At 44.9% G+C, this 20,060-nt stretch overlaps 1 protein-coding gene across 2 annotated transcripts in view; it reads left to right on the plus strand.

Annotated features, from left to right (window-relative positions):
• The window catches only part of LOC129695567 (tetratricopeptide repeat protein 39B), a 123,605-nt gene that overhangs the window by 27,210 nt on the left and 76,335 nt on the right, over positions 1-20,060 (plus strand). The gene's annotated exons all lie outside the window — the stretch shown is intronic.

Here is a 20,060-nt window from a genome sequence, read left to right on the forward strand (position 1 = left end):
GGTTTTAAACTGAATAAGGGGGGTGGGGGGTCGAATGGGATAGTGGAGGATGGAGTTAAAGGGAAAGGGTTTCTTAAATGTGTGAGCGTAGAGACAGAGGGGTGTAAAATGAGGGTAGAAGCAATAGGTAGCAAGGTGAAAAGTAAAAGTGGCAGGCCGGCAAATCCAGGGCAAAAATCAAAAAGGGCCACACTTTTCAGCATAATAGTATAAGGGGTAAGAGTGTTGTAAAGACAAGCCTGAAGGCTTTGTGTCTCAATGCAAGGAGCATTCGTAATAAGGTGGATGAGTTGAATGTGCAGATAGCTATTAATGACTATGATATAGTTGGGATCACGAAGACATGGCTCCAGGGTGACCAAGGCTGGGAGCTGAACATCCATGGATATTCAATATTCAGGAGGGATAGACAGAAAGGGAAAGGAGGTGAGGTAGCGTTGCTGGTTAGAGAGCAGATTAATGCAATAGAAAGGAAGGACATTAGCTTTGAGGATGTGGAATTGATATGGGTAGAGCTGCGAAACACTAAGGGGCAGAAAACGCTAGTGGGAGTTGTGTACAGGCCACCTAACAGTAGTAGAGGAGTTGGGGATAGCATCAAACAGGAAATTAGAAATGCGTGCAACAAAGGTAAAACAGTTATAATGGGTGACTTCAATCTACATATAGATTGGGTGAATCAAATTGGCAAGGGTGCTGAGGAAGAGGATTTCTTGGAATGTATGCGGGATAGTTTTCTAAACCAACATGTAGAGGAACAAACAAGAGAGCAGGCTATTCTAGACTGGGTATTGAGTAATGAGGAAGGGTTAGTTAGCAGTCTTGTTGTGCGTGGCCCCTTGGGCAAGAGTGACCATAATATGGTTGAGTTCTTCATTAGGATGGAGAGTGACATCGTTAATTCAGAAACAAGGGTCCTGAACTTAAAGAAAGGTAACTTTGAGGGTATGAGATGTGAATTAGCCAAGATAGACTGGCGATTGATTCTTAATGGGTTGACGGATATGGAATGGAAGGCATTTAAAGACTGCATGGATGAACTACAACAATTGTTCATCCCAGTTTGGCAAAAAAATAAATCAGGGAAGGTAGTGCATCCGTGGACAACAAGGGAAATCAGGGATAGTATCAAAATAAAAGATGAAGCGTACAAATTAGCCAGAAAAAGCAGCCTACCAGAGGACTGGGAGAAATTCAGAGACCAGCAGAGGAGGACAAAGGGCTTAATTAGGAAAGGGAAAATAGATTATGAAAGAAAACTGGCAGGGAACATAAAAACTGACTGCAAAAGCTTTTATAGATATGTGAAGAGAAAAAGATTAGTTAAAACAAATGTAGGTCCCTTGCAGTCAGAAACGGGTGAATTGATCATGGGGAACAAGGACATGGCAGACCAATTGAATAACTACTTTGGTTCTGTCTTCACTAAGGAAGATAAATAATCTGCCGGAAATAGCAGGGGACCGGGGGTCAAATGAGATGGAGGAACTGAGTGAAATCCAGGTTAGCCGGGAAGTGGTGTTAGGTAAATTGAATGGATTAAAGGCCGATAAATCCCCAGGGCCAGATAGGCTGCATCCCAGAGTACTTAAGGAAGTAGCCCCAGAAATAGTGGATGCATTAGTGACAATTTTTCAAAACTCTTTAGATTCTGGAGTAGTTCCTGAGCATTGGAGGGTAGCTAATGTAACACCATTTTTTAAAAAGGGAGGGAGAGAGAAAACGGGGAATTACAGACCAGTTAGTCTAACGTCGGTAGTGGGGAAACTGCTAGAATCAGTTATTAAAGATGGGATAGCAGCACATTTGGAAAGTGGTGAAATCATTGGACAAAGTCAGCATGGATTTATGAAGGGTAAATCATGTCTGACGAATCTTATAGAATTTTTCGAGGATGTAACTAGTAGAGTGGATAAGGGAGAACCAGTGGATGTGTTATATCTGGACTTTCAGAAGGCTTTCGACAAGGTCCCACATAAGAGATTAGTATACAAACTTGAAGTACACGGTATTGGGGGTTCAGTATTGATGTGGATAGAGAACTGGCTGGCAGACAGGGAAGCAAAGAGTAGCAGTAAACGGGTCCTTTTCACAATGGCAGGCAGTGACTAGTGGGGTACCGTAAGGCACAGTTCTGGGACCCCAGCTATTTACGATATATATTAATGATTTGGACGAGGGAATTGAATGCAACATCTCCAAGTTTGCGGATGACACGAAGATGGGGGGCAGTGTTAGCTGTGAGGAGGATGCTAGGAGGCTGCAAGGTGACTCGGATAGGCTTGGTGAGTGGTCAAATGCATGGCAGATGCAGTATAATGTGGATAAATGTGAGGTTAAATAAGATGGAAGAACTGAGTGAAATCAGGTTGTGGCAAAAAACAGGAAAGTAGATTATTATCTGAATGGTGGCCGATTAGGAAAGGGGGAGATGCAACGAGACCTGGGTGTCATGGTACACCAGTAAAAGTAGGCATGCAGGTGCAGCAGGCAGTGAAGAAGGCGAATGGTATGTTAGCATTCATAGCAAAAGGATTTGAGTATAGGAGCAGGGAGGTTCTACTGCAGTTGTACAGGGTCTTGGTGAGACTACACCTGAAGTATTGCGTACAGTTTTGGTCTCCTAATCTGAGGAAAGACATTCTTGCACTAGAGGGAGTACAGAGAAGGTTCACCAGAATGATTCCTGGGATGTCAGGACTTTCACATGAAGAAAGACTGGATGGACTCGGTTTGTACTCGCTAGAATTTAGAAGATTGAGGGGGGATCTTATAGAAACTTACAAAATTCTTAAGGGGTTGGACAGGCTAGATGCAGGAAGATTGTTCCCAATGTTGGGGAAGTCCAGAACAAGGGGTCACAGTTTAAGGATAAGGGGAAAATCTTTTAGGACCGAGATGAGGGAAACATTTTTCACACAGAGAGTGGTGAATCTCTGGAATTCTCTCCCACAGAAGGTAGTTGAGGCCAGTTCATTGGCTATATTTAAGAGGGAGTTAGATGTGGCCCTTGTGGCTAAAAGGATCAGGGGGTATGGAGAGAAGGCAGGTACAAGATACTGAGTTGGATGATCAGCCATGATCATATTGAATGGCGGTGCAGGCTCGAAGGGCCGAATGGCCTACTCCTGCCCCTATTTTCTATGTTTCTATGTCTATGACTCGAATGTGTGCAATGTCATGAGAATGTGTTCTTGTTGTCATAGAGAAGTGACAGGGCTGGTGACATCTCAACATTCAAGGGTATAGAATTTTCAGGTACATTGCAGAGGTGTGGTTGCAAAAAAAGTGGCTATTGATTAAGGAATCCATTGGCACATTAATGATGAAAGCTATTCTTGAAGGCTGTCCAAATTACACTATTCTTAAACCGAAGAATATAAAAAGAGAAACCATTTTGTTGCGGGTGTACTACAAATCCCCAATTGGTTAACAAGTGAGACTTGATGTAAACAAATATGAGCAAGATGCAAGCAAAAATGAGGCATAAGAAAAATAGTTCTTGTAATGGGGGATTTTAACTTTGCAATATTAACTGATATTATTTTGTACAAAGGGTTTGGAGGGTGTGGAATTTGAGTACACCTGGGAGAACTTTTTCTTGCACATGTTTTCAAGAGAGGGTTAGATTTAGTTTTTAGGGCTAAGGGAATCAAGGGTTATGGGGAAAAAGTAGGAACGGGGTACTGATTCTGGATGATCAGCCATGATCATATTGAATGGCAGTGTGGACTCAAAGGGCCGAATGGCCTACTCCTGCACCTATTTTCTGTTTCTTTCTCTGTGCATTCTTAGCATCTGTTCTTATTAATTAATTAGTTGAAAAATGTATTGAGGGTGAAAAAATTGTGCTTAATAAAAACTGGCATTAGATGATAATGTGCTGTTTGTCCGTTACATTCCGGAAATAAGGGATATACATAGCGAGAAAAGAAGCAGTTTGCTTGGCGAGTCTGTACTTACAATGCCATTTGTTAAATCAATTGTGTTTGTCAAGTTTAATTTGAAAATCTCTGCTAGAATAGTTTAATGTAATTTTTTTATTCACATGTTAGCTTTCATAGCAAAAGGATTTGAGTATAGGAGCAGGGCGGTTCTACTGCAGTTGTACAGGGTCTTGGTGAGACCACATCTGGAGTATTGCATGCAGTTTTGGTCTCCAAATCTGAGGAAGGACATTATTGCCATAGAGGGAGTGCAGAGAAGGTTCACCAGACTGATTCCGGGGATGTCATGACTGTCTTATGAAAAAAGACTGGATAGACTTGGTTTATACTCTCTAGAATTTAGGAGATTGAGAGGGGATCTTATAGAAACTTACAAAATTCTTAAGGGGTTGGACAGGCTAGATGCAGGAAGATTGCTCCTGATGTTGGGGAAGTCCAGGACAAGGGGTCACAGCTTAAGGATAAGGGGGAAATCCTTTAAAACCGAGATGAGAAGAGCTTTTTTCACACAGAGAGTGGTGAATCTCTGGAACTCTCTGCCGCAGAGGGTAGTCGAGGCCAGTTCATTGGCTATATTTAAGAGGAAGTTAGATGTGGCCCTTGTGGCTAAGGGGATCAGAGGGTATGGAGAGAAGGCAGGTACGGGATACTGAGTTGGATGATCAGCCATGATCATATTGAATGGCGGTGCAGGCTCGAAGGGCTGAATGGCCTACTCCTGCACCTAATTTTTATGTTTCTCTGTTTCTATGCAGCATGGAAAAATAGAAGCATGGAAACATAGAAAATAGGTACAGCAGTAGGCCATTCGGCTCTTTGAGCCAGCACCATTCAATATGATCATAGCTGATCACACAAAATCAGTACCCCATTCTGGCTTTTTCCCCTTATCCCTTGATTCCCTTAGCCCTAAGAGCTTCTTCTTTCGTGTCCATCATGTTTCAATTGTTGACCTCGCTGTCATCGTCCGTCCTGAAAAGGATGCAAGCTTCCAGCGGCTATCAGTAGAAGCCATCACTTGTCGCAATAGATGATGGTGGCAGCAGAATTAGCTCGGATACTTCCAGTTTCCAGTGATGCTTATGCTATGGGGCTGCCCCAAGAGCTAAATCTATCTCTCTTGAAACTATCCAGTGAATTGGACTCCACTGCCTTCTGTGGCAGAGAATTCTACAGATTCACAACTCTCTGGGTAAAAACGTTTTTCTTCATCTCAGTCCTAAATGGCCTACCCCTTATTTATAAACTGTGACCCCTGGTTCTGGACTCAAAGAACCCAACAAAGGGATTTTTTTCCCCTGCATCTACCCTGTCCAATCCTCTAAGAATTATATATGTTTCTAGAAGATCCCCTCTCGTACTTCTAAATTCCAGAGAATACAAGCCCCATTCTTTCATCATACGTCAGTCCTGCCATACAGGGAATTAACCTGGTGAACCTATGCTGCACTCCATCAATAGCAATAATGTCCTTCCACAAATTAGGAGACCAAAATTACACACAATACTCCAGGTGCAGTCTCACCAGAGCCCTGTACAACTGCAGTAGGACCTCCTTGCTCCTCTTGCAATGAAGGCCAACATGCCATTGGCTTTCTTCACTGCCTGCTGTACCTGTATGCTTACTTTCATTGACTGATGTACAAGCACACCCAGGTCTTGTTGCACCTCCCCTTCTCCTAATCTGACACCATTCAGATAATAATCTGCCTTCCTGTTCTTGAATTGAATTGAATACCTTTATTGTCATTCAGACCTTACGGTCTGAACGAAATTTCGTGCCTGCAGTCATACATACAATCATACAATAATAAACAACAATAAACACAAATTAACATCCACAACAGTGTATCCTCCAAGCACCTCCTCACTGTGGTGGAGGCAAAAATCTTAGGGTTACTGTCTCTTCCCTCCTCTTTTCCCTCTGCGCTGAGGCGATTCCCCACCGAGCGATGGCATAAACAGTCCAGCGGCTCACCGAACCCCGCAAACGGGCCGGCTCAAACACCGCGGCCCGGGATGGTCGAAGCTGCCGCCCTCCAGTCCAGCGGACGTGGCCGCTGGCCCGCGGCTGAACCCAGGACTCAGGTCACCGCCGCCAGAACGCCGTCCCAGCCAACGGAGCACCGTTCCAGCCCCAAGCCGGATTGCTCTCACGTGAGTGCCGTTCCTCCCTCGAGCTGGGCCGCTCCGACGGGAGTGCCGTTCCACCTCGGGCTGGGCCACTCCGACGGGAGTGCCGTTCCACCTCAGGCTGGGCCACTCCGACGGGAGTGCTGTTCCACCTCTAGCTGGGCCCCTCCGACGGGAGTGCCACAACCCCTCACGGGAGAGTCTCAGCCCCTCGCCAGGCCGCCCTCACGAGAGCGTCACAGCCCCTCACGGGAGCGCAGTGCCAGCCCGAGCTGGGCCGCCTTCATGGGAGCGAGCCCAGGGTGAGTCTTGTCAGGCTGCCTCCGGAGCCTCGAGGTCGCCAGCTCCGCCATTAGGCCTCAGCGCAGATGGAGGCAGAGAAGGGGGATACGACAAAAAAGTCGTATTCCCCCCGAAGGGAGAGACAGCAAGCCCCGTTTTCCCCCCCCCCCCCCCCCCCCCCCCCCCCCCCCCCCCCCCCCCACCCCCCACACAAAACACAACCTAAAACCAAAAACGTAACTAGACAAAATGAAAAAAAACAACACAAAAAAGTAAAGACAAACGGACTGCAGGCGAGCCGCAGCCGTTCACCAGCGTCGCCACTTCCGGATACCAAAGTGGATAACCTCACATTTATCTACATCATACTGCATCTGCCATGTTTCTGCCCACTCACCCAACCAATCCAAGTCACCCTGCAGCCTCATTGCATCCTCCTCGCAGCTCACACTGCCACCCAGCTTTGTGTCATCCGCTAAGTTAGGGTTTCAAGGTCAGTTTATTGTCACATGTACCAGTTAAGGTACAGTGAAATTTGAATTATCATACAGCTATACTAAAAAAAAAGCAACAAAAAAGTTAACATAAACATCCACCAGAGCAGATTCCCCACATTCCTCACTGTGATGGAAGGCAATAAAGTCTAATCTCTTCCCTCTTTATTCTCCTGCGGTCAGGGGCTTCGAACCCGTAGCTGGCGATCGAAGCCCCTGCGTTGGGGCGATTGAAGCTCTCGCATCGGGGCGATTGAAGTGTCGAGTTATTTGTATAATAAGGCTCGTACCACGACGTAAACAGAGTATATCTTTATTTAGCAACTCTGTACAGCAGCCGCCTGCTCGTGTGCATGCCCGGGCAACTCCCTAACTACCACACCCCCGGGTTCCCACGTCACCTCCGGCCACCGCATTCCTTACACTATTATTTCCATAATACCACAGAAGCTCCTGCAGCTCAGAGAACCCGAAGTCGGTCTCTAACCAGGGAACACGAGCTCTACGATGTTAAAGTCAGCAGGCTTGTGCGGTTGGAACTCCAAAGTCGATCCCCAACAGGGATCGCAAGCTCCACGATGTTAAGTCCGCAAGCTCCCGCAGTTGGAACTCCAGTTCGGTTTCCAGTAAAGGCCGCCAACTCCTCGATGTTAGGCCGCAGAATGGAATGAGATACGATATGGAAAAAAAATTGCATCTCCATCGATGTAAGAGATTTTTTTTTGTTTCCCCCAACCCACCCCCCACATAAAACAAGCACTCTAAAACATACATTTAACACATACTATCAAACAACAAAGAAGGAAGGGACAGACGGACTGTTGGTGAGGCAGCTATTGCTGGTGCCACCCGGTGAAAGTTAGAGATGTTACATTTAATTCCCTCATCTAAGAAACGGGCCCTCCGGCCCCACTTGCCCACACCGACCAACATGTCCCATCTATACTAGTCCCACGTGCCTTTGTTTGGCCCATATCTCTCTAAACCTGTCCAAGACATGTACCAATCTAAATGTTTCATAAACGTTGAGATAGTATCTGGCTCAACTACCTCAGCCGGCAGCTCGTTCCATACACCCACCATCCTATGTGTGAAAACGTTGCCCCTTGGGTCTAGTTTAGTTAAGAGATAAAGCACGGAAACAGGCCCTTCGGCCCACTGAGTCTGTACCGACCAGCAATCCCCGCACATTAACACTATCTACACACACTTAGGACAATTTACATTTATACAAAGCCAGTTAACCTACAAACCTGTTCGTCTTTGGAGCGAGGGAGGAAACTGAAGATCTCGGAGAAAACCCACGCGTGTCATGGGGAGAACGTACAAACCCGTAAATTCAAGCGCCTGTAATCATGATCGAACCCGGGGCTCTAGCGCTATAAGGCCACAACTCTACCGCTCAATGCCGCCCAATTAAATCTTTCCTTCCTCACCTTAAACCTATGTCCTCTGGTTCTCGATTCTCCTACTGGGCAAGAGACTTGCGTCTAGTCGATCTATTCATCTCATGATTTTGTGCACCTCTATAAGATCACTCTAGCCCAGTGGTTCCCAACCTTTTTTTGGCCATGCCCCCCCTAATCCCCTCCAAAATCCTGATGCCCCCCCCCCCCCCCCATGTGGTGATATATAATTCTTATCATTTAAAAAGTGAACTCCGTTTCAGCTGAAGAAGCTTAAAACGCCAATAACTTGGTTTAAACGAGCTTCAAAAGAACATGGCATCCATGAAAAAGATAAATGAAATAAACAAAAGACAGTTAAAGTTCTAAGCAAGAAATTACTAAAAAATTGTAAAAAAAACTAAAACTAAAATTTGGACCCAGACCTCCTCAGTCGCGCTCAATTGCCCCCCCTTAAAAATCAAATTTCCCCCCTGTGGGGCGTACGCCCCACGTTGGGAACCACTGCTCTAGCCTGTTCAACCTCTCCCTATAACTCGGGCCCTCAAGATTTGGCAACGTCCTCGTAAATCTCTGCACCATTTCTAGCTTGACAAGATCTTTCCTGTAACATGATGCCAGAGGTGAACACAATATTCGAAATGCGGCCTCACCAACGTGTTTTATAACTGCAGCATGATCTCCCAATTTCTATACTCAAGTTTACCTTCCTTTTCATGTGCCACTAACCACGGTTGAGGATTTGGATGATAATGTGTTTGGAGCTAAAAGAAGGAAGACTTCACCGTTATTGTACCCGTGGCAAATTCAGGGTATCCCAAAGTGAATTACTAATAATGAAATACTTTGCAAATATACTGTAACTAATATTGTAGGAAATGCAGCAACCAATTTTTGACCAATATTCATCATAAACACTGAAACAATAACCTCAATTATTGATAGCATTGGTTGAAGGGTCAATATTTTCAGACAAAAGCAAGCATACACTCCCCTGCATTTCTTATAATTAGAGCATGAGATCTTTTGTGACCACTTGAGTTTTCACCCATGGGAAAGTACCTCTGATTAATGCAGCACTACCTCCGTACTGCACTGAAGTTTACTTTTACTGGAAAAGGCCCACCAAGACACGAAAAGGCATGAGCAGTTAGTCATCCCACATGACATCCCGCCTATTCAACCACCTGAATTCAACCTGGACACCAGCTCTCCGAGATGGAAAGAGGTAGAGAACACTGACCGGCGAGCTAGAGCAGCATCAGCTCCGGGGCCAAACGGAGTACCATACAAGCTCTACAAGAACACACCGGATGTGTTACGCTTTCTATGGAAGCTCATGAGGGTGGTGTGGAAGAAGCAAACAATACCTAAGGCGTGGCGAAGGGCCGGCAGCGTGCTAATACCTAAAGAAAAGGATGCGTCAAGACATCAGCCAATTCCGGCCAATATATCTCCTCAACGTTGAGGGAAAAGTCTTTTTCAGCATTGTATCACAAAGGCTGTCCACCTATCTGGTAACAAACAAGTACATTGATACATCTGTACAGAAAGCAGGAATTCCAGGATTTTCGGGCTGCTTGGAGCATACAAGCATGATCTGGCACCAGATCCAAGCAGCTAAGAAGGAATAGAGAGACCTAGATGTGATCTTCCTCGATCTGGCCAATGCATTTGGTTCAGTTCCCCATTAATTTTTTCACACAGAGAGTGGTGAATCTCTGGAACTCTCTGCCGCAGAGGGTAGTCGAGGCCAGTTCATTGGCTATATTTAAGAGGGAGTTAGATGTGGCCCTTGTGGCTAAGGGGATCAGAGGGTATGGAGAGAAGGCAGGTACGGGATACTGAGTTGGATGATCAGCCATGATTATATTGAATGGCGGTGCAGGCTCGAAGGGCCGAATGGCCTACTCCTGCACCTAATTTCTATGTTTCTAACTCCTTTGGGAATCTTTTGCCTTTTTCCATGTACCAGAGCTCATCACCACACTGGTCAAGAGCTATTTCCAAGACCTGCAGCTGTGCTTCACAACAGCTGACTTCAGTACAACATGGCAGCGCTTGGAAGTAGGCATCATGGCAGGCTGCACAGTCTCACCCTTGGCCTTTACAATGGCCATGGAAGTCATCATCAGGGCCTCAAAATGGGTGGTGGGCGGTGAACGAACAAGGGCTGGGCTCCGTCTGCCACCCATCAGGGCATACATGGACGACATGACAACACTAACCACTACTGCAGCATGCACCAAGCGGCTACTTGGAAAGCTGCAGGAGAACATCAAGTGGGCCCGAATGAAAATCAAACCAAGTAAATCTCGAAGCATCTCCATAGTCAAGGGGGTGCTTAGAGACACAAGGTTCTGCATCGGTGACGACCCAATACCAACAGTGTCTGAGCAGCCAGTTAAAAGCCTGGGCAGATGGTACAACGCAAGTCTTAAGGACAAAGAGCAGGTGCAACAACTAAGGCAAGAAATTGTCAACGGCCTGGAGAACATCAACCAGACCCTACTGCCTGGGAAACTGAAGCTCTGGTGCCTACAGTTTGGACTCCTTCCTCGGACAATGTGGCCACTGACCGTTTATGAAGCCCCAATAACTGTGGAGAAGATGGAGCGAACCATAACTTCATATGCAAAGAAATGGCTCGGGGTCCCACGATGTCTAACTAACATCGGCCTATATGGCAAATGGGTCCTGGAACTACCTCTCACTAGTCTAACAGAGGAATACAAATGTTCTAAAGTAAGACTCCAGATGACACTGATGGACTCTAGAGACAAGACCATCAGTGCTGTTGCGCCGCCCCTAGTAACTGGGCCGGAAGTGGACACCATCTGATGCAGTACAGCAAGCTTCATCAGCCCTGAGGCACAAAGACATCGTGGGGCAAGTCCAGCAGGGAAGAGGAGGCTTTGGCCTTACGACAAGTAAACCAACCTGGCGAAAGGCCACAACATCAGAGCGGAGGACATTGGTGGTCGAGGAGGTGCGGCGACAGGAGGAGGCCGCAAGAAGTGCAAAGGCGGTCTCTTGCCAAACAGGGGCAATGGATGCAGTGGGAAGGTGTGGAGCGGAGGAAGATCAGCTGGAAAGAACTATGGGAAATGGAAGCAAGCAAGATCAGCTACATCATCAGAGCGACTTATGACGTGCTTCCATCACCAAAGAACCTCCATCAGTGGTACGGCTAGGATCCAACCTGTGCCCTCTGCAAGACCAGCCTCACGCAAGGGAGATGCACGTGGCGGCATAATCAGGTACTAAAAAGCCTGGCATCAGCCCTTGAGAACAGGCGGCGTGCGATCAACTCCTTGCCTCCGAGAGCAAGCCCCCCCCCCCCCCCCTCCCTAAGGGAAACAACCTTTGTCCGAGAAGGACAGAAAACATCTAAACATCCTTCCACCAGATCAGAAGAAGGAAACCTATGCAGGGCCCGTGACTGGAGGATGCTGGCGGACATCGGCCGACAACTAGTTTTTCCACCTGAAATTGCCTCCACCAACCTCGGGCCAGACTTGGTGTTCTGGTCCCCTTCACAGAAGACTGCTTACATCATAGAGCTCACAGTTCCATGGGAGAACTGGGTTGAGGAGGCCTATGAGCGTAAGAAGCTGCGCTACGCAGAGCTTGCAGCAGAGGCAACGCAGCGTGGCTGGAACACCAAAGTCTATCCAGTTGAAGTGGGATGCAGAGGATTTGTTGCGTCATCTACCATCAGACTGCTGAAGGAGCTTGGAATCCACGGTCAGGCTCCGCGGAAGACCATAAGATCAATCTCGGAGGCGGCTGAAAGAAGCAGCCGGTGGATTTGGCTCAAGCGGAAAGACCCATGCTGGGCCGTCAGGGTGAATCTTTGGGACGGTTTGACACGGGACACGCGCTGAGGGCTGATCATCCTGCAGCGGGCCGCCCTTGTGGAGGGTGTATAGTGTTAAAAGGCCGAAACACCCAGTGATGCAAGGGTACACTACTGATGATGTGTCCTGTGCCCAACTGTCCTAAAGGTTACACAGGCCAAGATATATACGTACCCCCCCCCCCCCCCCCACCGATGTTGAGCGTCTACCACTCTCAACAATCAACGAATGTCGTGAAATGCTCCCCACCTGTTGGCACAAGGGACTTCTTAACATCTTGTCCTGTGTATTCGATTCTAGCCTTTGGGTGTTGGGATGAGGAGTCAGATTTTCAAATAAATAAATTCCCAATTTCTGAAACTCTTAGTCACATGGGTTATACCGTATTACAATAGAATAATTCATTCATTCATTCATTCAAGATTAGTTACCCTGACACTCGTGCACTATGGAGGATTCTATCTCTTTTTCCACCCTTTCACCCTTCTCGCCCCCCAATTGGCCAGGCATTTGCAGTCGGTGATTATAAAGCTTCACAAAACAGTTTGTCACAGTGGTGAGATTTTTCAATTTTCTGAACATTTAGTGCTGTCATGTGCAAGTTCAAAGGAACCCATGTTGTAAAGCTGGCTGATGAACTGGTCACATTCAATAATTCACATGAACCAGATGCAAAATGCACAATTTGTAGTTGATATTTTAAAAAATGATGCAGAGACCAAAATAAGAGATTGGAAATTGCAGAGAGCTGTGGACGTAGCCCAGACCATCATGCAAACCAATCTCCTTCCATGGACTCCATCTATACTTCATGTTGCCTCAGCAAGGCCACCAGCATAAGGAAGGACCAGTCTCACCCCAGTCATTCCCTTTAGACTTTAGAGATACAGTATGGAAAAGGCCCTACGGCTCACCAACACTATTCTGTACACTAGGAACCTTTTACAATTTTACCAAAACCAACTATAAACCTGTATGCCTGGGATGTGGGAGGAATACAAAGCACCTGGAGAAAACCCATGAGGTCACAGGGAGAATGTACTAACTCTGCACAGACACCACCCGTGGTCAGGATTGAACATGAGTCTCTGGCACCATAAGGCAGAAACTATGGCTGTGCCACTGTATTGCCACTTTACTCCCCTCTCCCACAAGGCAAGAGGGACAGAAATGTGAAAACTCAGACCTCCAGATTCAGGCACAGTTTCTTCCCAGCCTTTATCAAGTAACTGAACCATCTCCTCACCAGCTGGAGTGCTGCCCTTACCTCACATCTGCTTCATTGTAGACCTGTGAGCAATCTTTATCTTGCACTAAATGTTGTACCATTTCATCTTGTATCTGTACACAGTGACGGCTTAATTGTAATCATGTATAGGCTTGTCTTTGACTGGATAGCACTCAACAAAAAGCTTTTCACTGTTCTTTAGTACACGTGACAGTAACAAACTTAACTAAACCAAATCTGTGACTTGCTGTCTTTCAGTAGTAGTGCGTGATTGCTGGTTTTCTGGTCAATGTTCTTTGCTATCATTTACTTTTTAATTATCAATTATTGATAAGAAAGAAACCTGTTGCATAAACAATCTATGAGCGTCGATCCCAGGCAAGGAATCACAGGCTCCGATGGTAAGTCTACGGACCCGCGGTGGGGCTCAAAGTCAGTCTCGAGCAAGGCCGCCAACTACATTATGTTAGGCCACAGAGCGACTGGAGATACGATCCGGAAAACAATCGCATCTCCGGCAAGGTAAGAGATTGAAATAAAGTTTCCCCCGCCCCCCACACAAAACAGACCAGAGAACATTAACGCATACATTTTAAAGCACATTAAAGACAACAAAAAGGACAAAAAGACAGGCAGACCGTTGGCGAAGCTGCCATTGCTGACGGCGCCACCCGGTGGTATATCGGGTCTACTGTCAGCTTTCAATGTTCCAGAAAAAAAATCCACATTGTCCAACCTCTCCTAATGCCCTCTAATCCAGGCAGTATTCTGGTAACAGACACAAAATGCTGGAGTAACTCAGCAGGACAGGAAGCATCTCTGGAGAGAAGGAATGGGTGATGTTTTGAGTTGAGACTCTTCTTCAGACTGAGAGTCGGGGGAGAGGGAGTCAGAGATATGGAAGGGTAAGGTGTGAAAACGGGAGATCAACAGGGACAATGTTCAAGGAAAATGTAGAATGTATCATTATTAGCGGAGGGGAAGGTGACAACGAGGCATGCAATCAGTAAAATTTAATCAGGAGGACAGTAAAAGTAGTCGGAGAACTAGGATGGGGAGGGATGGAGGAGAGAGGGAAAGCAAGGGTTACTTGAAGTTAGAGAGGTCAATATTCATACCTCTGGGTTGTAAACCCATCTTAGTTCTCTCTCCATCCCTCCCCCATCCAGGGTTGAGCAATGGCAGATAATCCGAGATAGAGTGAAGTGGTGCACTTTGGGAGGTCAAAAGTAAGGGGCAAACATGTAATTAATGGCATGAACCTTAAGAGCATTAACGCTCAGAGATAGGTTGGTGCCCAATATTGTGTACAAATCCATAGACTCCCACTGCCGCCTTGACAACATCTCCTCGTGCCTTGTTTCCTCAGGTGATTCCATTTTGTTCTCCCAGTTTCCCAATATTTGTTCTTCGAAGCCTTCCACATCTGTGAGATCTCTTCCTTTTCCATAATCATGGTTTATCCTCTACTATGGCGAGCAGAACTTTCAATTATGCCTGTTCCCTTTCACATATTTCTGCTCATCTGTTTAAATATTGGGAAGCCCACATAAGACAAAGAAGCAGGAGTATGCTGTATGACCCTTTCTGACTCTAATAATAATATGACATCTTCTGCCTCTTTCTAGGCTCCATATATCCGATCCTCTTACTGAACAAAAATTGATTGATCTCAGCTTGGCTATCTCCATGGCTGAGCATCCCCGTCCTTTCAAGGTACAGGCAGTGTTTATAGTTGTTTTAGAGATACAGCGTGGAAACAAGCCTTTCGGTCCACCGTGTCCGCACTGACCTGTGATCCCCGCACATTAACACTACCCGACACACTCTAGGGACAATTTACACATACACCAAGCCAATTAACCTACATACCTGTATGTCTTTGGAGTGTGGGAGGAAACCGAAGATCTCGGAGAAAACCCATGTGGTCACGGGGAGAACATACAAACTCTATACAGACAGCATCCCTAGTCAGGATCGAACCCGGGTCTCCGGTGCTGCAAGCCATGGTGCTGCCCTTGTTTTCATTGGGCAATTGTTTCATGCAAAATTAAATGTATTTTCATTTATATTCTTCTTTCCTAAACTCAGTGTTTCACAAAAGCTCTTTAAATCCATCAGAATGCTTTGGAAAAGCAAGCATGTTATAATGTTTGGAATATTAGTAAAATGTCTATGTAAATGGGATATTTCTTTTCGAGCGGTGGCATGGTGGCACAGCGGTAGAGTTGCTGCCATACAGCATCAGAGACCCAGGTTCAAACCTGACACGGGTGATGTCTGTACAGAGTTTGCACGTTCTCCCCGTGACCTGTGTGGGTTTTCTCCGGGTGCTCCGGTTTCCACCCACTCTAAGATGTACAGGTTTGATGACTAATTGGCTTGGTGTAATTGTAAATTGTCCCTAGTGCCTGTAGAATAGTGTTAATGTACGGAGATTGTTGGACGGTACAGACTCGGCGGGCCAAAAGGGCCTGTTTCCATGCTGTATCTCAAAACTAAACAGTACAACACTGGAATTTTCTTGTTGGCCCACCGTATCTGTGCCGAATATGATAACTAGCTTAACTAATCTTGGCCCACATGTGATCCATTTCTCTTCATTCCTTGCATGTTCAAAAAAACGTTCAAAAAGGCTCCTTTCATATCTGCTTCCACCGTTACATCCATGGGCCATTTAGGGCACTTACCACATTAAAAAAACCTGCGTGTCTCCTTTGAACTCTCCTGCTCTGACATCAAAGCGATGTCCTTTGGTCTTTAATACTTCCACTCTGAAGTAAAAATATTCTGAATACCCTACCCATGCCTCTCATAATTTTATATACTTTTCTCGGGTCCCTCTACAACCTCCGATGCTCTGTGGAAAGCAATCCAAGTTTGCCCAACCTCTCTTTGTCGCAAGTAATCCATGCAGCATTCTGGTAAACCTCTTCACCATCATTTCCAAATCTTCTGTATGCTGTATCCAGAAATCTTCTGTATTCTGTAATGGGGACGACTAGACCTACACAATATTATTTCAAATGCAGCCTAACCAGTTTTAAAAACCTTTCATATGACTTCATAACTCTTATATTTGATGCCTGATATCTGATGAAGGCAAGCATACCATATGTCTTCCTTACCACACTATCTTATCACTTAAAAGTTGCCATTCTTTTGTCTGAAAGTTAGCAATTCCCATGTTTTAAGCCCCATTTAGTATATTATTTATACCTGGTGTCAATTTATTTTTAAAGAGGTTATGAATGATAAATAATGGGGTAAAATTATGGAATTATGTAGGTGGACTAAGAAGAAAACTAGCAGAATTTCACATCACTGATTATTAAACAGAATTTTCAAGCAAGAGGGAATTACAATACAATGTCTGATGTGGGAGGGTACTTTTAAGAAGGAATGGCATTGAATATGGATATAAGATGATTCTTTGAAATTTTATCAACAATATTCATTTGGAAAGCAGATTAATTATCAGCTATGTATATGGCGAATGCCGTAAAAAATTTAAAAATAATCGGAAGTCATTTTGTGTGCAATAATAAATCAACTGCATTGCTTTAGACGTTTTTGATAAATATCAGTGCAAAATGCTTCCTTTGGAAAAAAGAATGAAGTTTGAATATATTCCATTCATAGTGTTGCTGCGGTGTGCTGTAGCATCTCTTGTCCACATACTCAGCATTAGGATTCTGCCATTTTCAAGGAGCCTCCAGAGATTTGCTTGCATTTAGTTGTGATGTTTTTCCAATAAACTGCACTGTGGCTGTACACTGAGATAGCACTGGCCAAGCTACAAAGCTGCAGTTCTGGGAAAATCCTGTCTGCTGCTTTATCTGCCAGGACGGCTTGTAAAATACGACAGTTTATTAATCTCGCATGAAGAAAAGATTAACAGATAAATAATGTAGGTAACTGGTATTTTGATCTAATTTCTAAAGAACGGGTTTGTTTGTGATATTTCCAGCATAATCAGCTTTATTTTTCAGTGGGTTAGATTCAGTAATTATCTTGTGATCTCTAGTGTATTATTTATTAGTGTATCACCACCAAGAACATATTTTAACAAAACAGTAATACATGATGTGAAGGTAGACACAAAAAGCTGGAGTGACTCAGCAAGACAGGAAGCATCTCTGGAGAGAAGGAATGGGTTTAAACCAGCATCTGCAGTTCTTTCTTACACAATACATGATGTGAAATGCTTAATAGTAATTGTGAGTTTGCATGCACAAGATGATTGTATAAGAGGTTTGGAAACGGAATATTGCAGCTGATTGTGTGTTTACAATTTTTATTAATTTAATATAATTGCATATTTCCTTGACTTGGAAAGAATTACGTATATTCAAAGGTTCAAATTGATTTGTCAATTAGGTGCAGTGAAATTAATTTACCATGCAATTAATGTGTTACAATTAATAGACTTAATGGAGAAACATTGCTTTCAGATGTAGTAATCTTTTCAGCATTATTCTCCTTCTTAATTCTTCAACTAATTGCAGGACAATCTGTGACTATCGGCGTGAGAATATATGCAGGGCTAGAACCAATGTTCAAATTGTGGTTTGCATCCATAGAAATGCTGAATATTTTTAATCTCGTTAAATATGTAGATTTTTTTCTGTAATTACAGTTGGGCAATTGGATTTACGTAAAAGCAAACCTAGTGGGATAACATATCATGGTTGAGCGGCAGTGCTGTGGCACCGAGCCTGGCACTGATGCTCAGCAGGGAAAGCCAGAGTGGTAGGTGACTCTTTAGTTACCGGTGCATGCAGGAGATTCTGTGGTAGCAGTCAAGACTCCAGAATGGTGCGCTGCCACCCTGGTGCCAGGGTGCAGGACGTCTCGATGTGGCTGCATTACATCCTCAATGGAGAGGGTGACCAGCTGGAAGTCGTTGTATATGTTGGCACAAATGACATAGATAGGAAAATGAATGAGGTATTGTAATATGAATATAGGGTGTTGTGTTAAAGGGTAAAAAGCAGGACATCCATGGTAGTGAACTGTAGATTGCTTCCAGTGCCATATGCTAGTGAGGGTAGGAACAGGTAAATGTATGATTGACGAGTAGGTGCAGGGGGCAGGGATTCAAATTTCCAGACCGGTGGGATCTCTTCGAGGGCAGAGGTGACCTAAACAAGAGGGATGGGTTACATCTTAACTGGAGGGAAGCCATATCCTGACAGACAAGTTCGCTAGTGCTACATGCGTGGGTTTAAACTAGATTGGCGAGGTAGGTGAGAGGCAGATGAGAGGTTCAAAGTTGGATGGTGATTAAAGAAAGTTTAGTGGGCAGAATAGGCAGAAGAAAGGCAGGGAGTGAAGAAGGAATGTTGGTTTGAATTGCAGATGCTTCAGGGGAGATAGAGGTGGGGGGGGTAAAAGAGGAGGGTATGTTGCTGTATTGATTAAGGAGGATGTCACGGCAGTGGTTGGAGATGACACTACTTATGCTTTATCCAGTGAGGCTATATGGGTGGAGCTGAGAAATAAGAAACGGATGATCACCTTGTTGGGAGTGTACAAGCCCCCAAATAGTCAACGGAAATTGGAAGAGCAAATATGCCAGGACATTGCAGGACAAATAATATAATGGTATATAATTAAACAATAATTATATATAATTATGAGGAGAATAGATAAAGAGAATACAGAAAGTCTTTTTCCCAGGGTAAGGGTATCAAGAACGAACTAGAGGGGATAGATTTAATAGGAACCTAAGGGTAACTATTTCGCTCAGAACATGGTGCATGGAACAAGCTTCCAGATGAAGTAGTTGAGGCAGGTACAGTAACAAGATTTGGACGAGTACATGGATATGAAAAATGGTTACAGGACTAGCTTGTATGGGGTATCTCGGGCAGTATGGAAGATTTGGGTGAAAAGGCAAGTTTCCAGATTGTATATCTCTTGTAAAAGTTAGACACAATACTGGAGTAACTCAGTGGGTCAGATAGCATCTCTGGAGAAAAGGAATAGGTGATGTTTTGGGTCGAGGCCTTTCTTCAACTTCGGGTGAAAGGAAAACTAGAGGTACGAAAATGGCAGAAGAAATCACAGCCGTTGCCGATGATCTAGGAAAGGTGGAGCCCACACTGGTCCATTGTTGGCTGTGGAAGAGCTGATAATGATGGGATATATGGATATGAACAGTTAAACTAGCAGGATGACTAGGGTGGGGGAGAGAGAGGGAAAGCAAGGGTTACTTAAAATGAGAGAAATCAATACATACTGCTGGTTTGTAAGCTGCCCAAGCGAAACATGAGGTTCTGTTCCTCCAATTTGCATGTGGCCTTACTCTGACATCGGAAGAGGATGGAGGAGGAGCAAGCTAACCTCAGCCTCACCAGAAAGAACTGGTGAGGTCCGTGGATGGAGTTGAGCGAGGAGATATAAGGACAGGTGTTGTATCTCTTTTGGTTGCAGGGGAAAGTACCTGGGGAGGGAGTGGTTTGTTTAGGAAAGGATGAGTGATCCAGAAACCCTTCTTAGACTGATTTAAATTAGCATCTGCAGTTCCTTCCTACACAAGTTAATAATATAGATGGGTGACTTACAGCACAATTTACATTTGCTGGGCCTGATTTGATAGAGGAAATGAGTCACTGAATTTGTAGGTCATTGAATATGATATTGAGTTCAGAAGGCAGCAAAGTATTGAAATGGAAGATGAGATACTGCTTCCGCAGCCTACATTG

Source organism: Leucoraja erinacea, chromosome 3 (genome assembly GCF_028641065.1).
Source record: "Leucoraja erinacea ecotype New England chromosome 3, Leri_hhj_1, whole genome shotgun sequence".
In the NCBI taxonomy this organism is placed as follows: Eukaryota; Metazoa; Chordata; class Chondrichthyes; order Rajiformes; family Rajidae; genus Leucoraja; species Leucoraja erinaceus.